The sequence below is a fragment of the Cyphomyrmex costatus genome, unplaced genomic scaffold (genome assembly GCF_001594065.2).
Source record: "Cyphomyrmex costatus isolate MS0001 unplaced genomic scaffold, Ccosl1.0 scaffold582, whole genome shotgun sequence".
NCBI classification, from domain to species: domain Eukaryota; kingdom Metazoa; phylum Arthropoda; class Insecta; order Hymenoptera; family Formicidae; genus Cyphomyrmex; species Cyphomyrmex costatus.
In genome coordinates this window covers 16,954-20,167 of record NW_017279997.1, presented here as the reverse complement: position 1 = coordinate 20,167, position 3,214 = coordinate 16,954, and positions in this window count along the sequence as shown.

The following is a 3,214-nucleotide window of genomic DNA, read 5'->3' as shown; positions in this document are numbered from 1 at the left end:
AATAGTACTTAATATCATACACGCATACACTTCGCAACATTCAGTACTTTACAAACAAAGTAGGTGTTTCCCATTTTTGATTTTCTAGATATATACCGGAAAGACATATTATTGTATTATACGAAATTAGACTTTTAGGTCTAAATATCTCAGAAACTATAAGAGACCGCCGCCTAGTTGTTAAGGCAAAGTTGCTCAGAATCATGACCTTGACAACATATGTCAAGGTCAAGGTCATCGGAGCTGGCTCCCCTATAGTGCATAATTACCAATATTTTTTAATTATTTGTCCTCTTTGTCCTCGTCCTCGTCGTTCTCTGGCTCCGCGGCCTTCTTGTTCAACACGCCATGTCCTCTGCTATGGCGGCTTTTCTGCCACCGTCTGGCTGTATTTGAAAATGATCATTTTAATATGACATGTATGTAAATTTTTAATTTCGAAAAAAGTTAATATTAATTAAAAATAAAAATAAATATTTCGTTATTAATCGATAAGAAATTTCTACTTACGTCTTTCTGGTAGGGCCGCCGGTCCTAGCGCGGGCGGCTGCGTCGTCGCTGATCCAGGCGCGGATGGCTGCGTCGCCGCTGATCCTGGCGCGGGTGGCTGCGTCGCCGCTGATCCTGGCACGGGCGGCTGTTTCGCCGTTGGATCTGGCGCGGATGTCTGCGTCGCTGCTGCACCTGGCGTGGGCGGTTGCGTCGCCGCTGATCCTGGCGCGGGCGGCTGTTTCGCCGATGGACCTGGCGCGGCCTGCGACCCTGAGGGCTGAACCAACTGTTTTTTAAGATGTTCAAGTTCAGCTCTCAGGGCCATTAGCTCAATTTCTGTGGCATCGTCCATTAATCTAAAAGTAAATCGTGATAACTTTAATATAATGATTGAATATATAAATTTTTTATTATAAAAAATTAGTGCGTCTACTTACAAGTCATCCTCCGAAGCTATTTTTTATCTTTTGTTTTTCATGAATCGTGATATTGATAGTTCGCACCACGCGCCTTTATTTGGATGCGCATTCGCGCCTGTATCTGGATCAGTATTACATATATGATCTGGATGCGCAATCGCTCACTCAACTGTATCTGATTGGAGTCGGATTCGGCGTTAAAAAGAGAGAAAGCGAAGATGGTAAGTGCAAAAAGTACAAGCAACGCGAACAATTTCAACCTATCACTTTCAACTTATCAGAAATCATGTACTATGGAATACACACTGTTTATTCCACAGTATATGATTTCTGATAGGTCGAAATTCTTATTCTCTGAATGATAATGATGATGCAAAACCTTTTTTTAATATAAGTGAAATGTTTAAGATTTCATTACATGTGCAATACACTCAAATGAAAATTATTGCAATAGCAAATAAATCTCTCATATTTATTTAGTTATGTAGTTACATATAAACACATTATTAATATTATATTATATTAAACTTATATTTTTTGTAGTTACATTTGAAATATGATTTTCCAAACTATAAAGCTAATTTGTTTCCTGTTTCTTACTGCTTATCTCCGTTTGTCTCTTGCCTTTTTGATCAAGAAGGCAAGAGACAAACAACAAGAAACAGGAAACAAAAAGCACATTGTAGAATTAGCCTAAGTTTAATGTAAGTTAAGCGTTAAAAAATTTATGTATAAAGATAATAATTTAATTTTGAATTGTTTTTGAAAAGCTATTAATTTATCTGGTATTGTTTATTAATGATTATTTTATACATATGTGTATTATTAATATATACTATAAGTACTATAATTTACTTTAAAAATGGATAATCTTAAATAAATACATAAATTTTTTATTTATTAATAATGTTTACTATGTATGTGACTACATAAATAATAACTATGTGTTCGATTTTTAAGGTTACCGCTATTTTTTTAAATAGATTCTAGTATATATAGAGTGTTTCATAAATCTTAATATTTTAGAGAGTGAAGAGGATGAAATTATGTAAGAGAGAAAAAGATTCCAACTTGCGCCTTCGTGCAAGATTCGTGCTTTTCGATATATTGCTGCTAATTTAATATAGTAATATAGATTTCTTTATTTTATTATTCTTATTTATTATAAAATTTATAATAATAAACAAATGAAATTATTTGAGCATATACCACAACGCAAAATTAAATTAACGAATAGACGTTTTGGCCCTTAATTTGGCCATTATTAGTATCAAAAAATATATAAATTTTATTTGAGTATAAGAATATATGCGAGTTATAATTGTCTATTAATATAACAAAGTTAGTAGATAACAAAGTCAGCGAATTTATCTTTGTTAATAATAAGTTCGTCATATTTACAAATCTTCATTATTCTTGTTAAAATGTTGTGATTCGATATTATTTGACTATAGACTCGTTAAGTAATTTTATTATTTATACTTAAATAATTATACCTATATTTCTTGAGAATTTGTGGATTAATGCTGTTAATGTTTGTAATACAAATGATTAGAATAAATCTAGTGTTAGAACTGATTACAGTTACAGTTTTTCTCTCTCAAAAAATAATTAATTTCCGTTACAAGTTATTAACTGAAAGTTATTCTGAAAAATAATTTGTTACAGTTTCTAAAAGAGTAACATTCAGTTATTCTTAAGTTACTTTTCTCATCAGAATTTGCAGCAGAACGTCACGAATAATAATGCTCAATAATAATGTTCTATATGTTATGTATGGATCAAAAATAAAAGTTGAAGGGCTCAGAGCTAATATGTAAGACTCTGAAGTCTGAACCCCTCACACAGAACTTCTTTTTATATTATATTTAATTCAATAATTTGATAAATAATGATCCGAGCTAAAATTAGGAAAGAAACTTGTATTTATAATTTTATCTTTTTTCACTTTCTGAAATATTAATTAAGTAGGGGAAGGTGATTTTGACATTTTTTCTTGTGCAAGTTATATTTTGATTTAATGTCTAAAAATTCAAAGAAATTCTAAAATATTTTTTGAAATGTTGACTTTAACTTTTTTTTTTAATAGATTTAAATTGTTTTTTACATTTAAATTAAATTTTTTTTTTACATCTTTTTTAACATTAGAAGAAAATTGAATTTTGGTCAAAGGTACACTCATGTTGTACCTCAGACCAGGGAGTGTTGTATCCTTAATCAATGTATAAATAGTATGTATAAAGATCAGATATTCAACAAATATTTTTAATGTCTTTAAATCTTTTTGATTACATATTTTAATT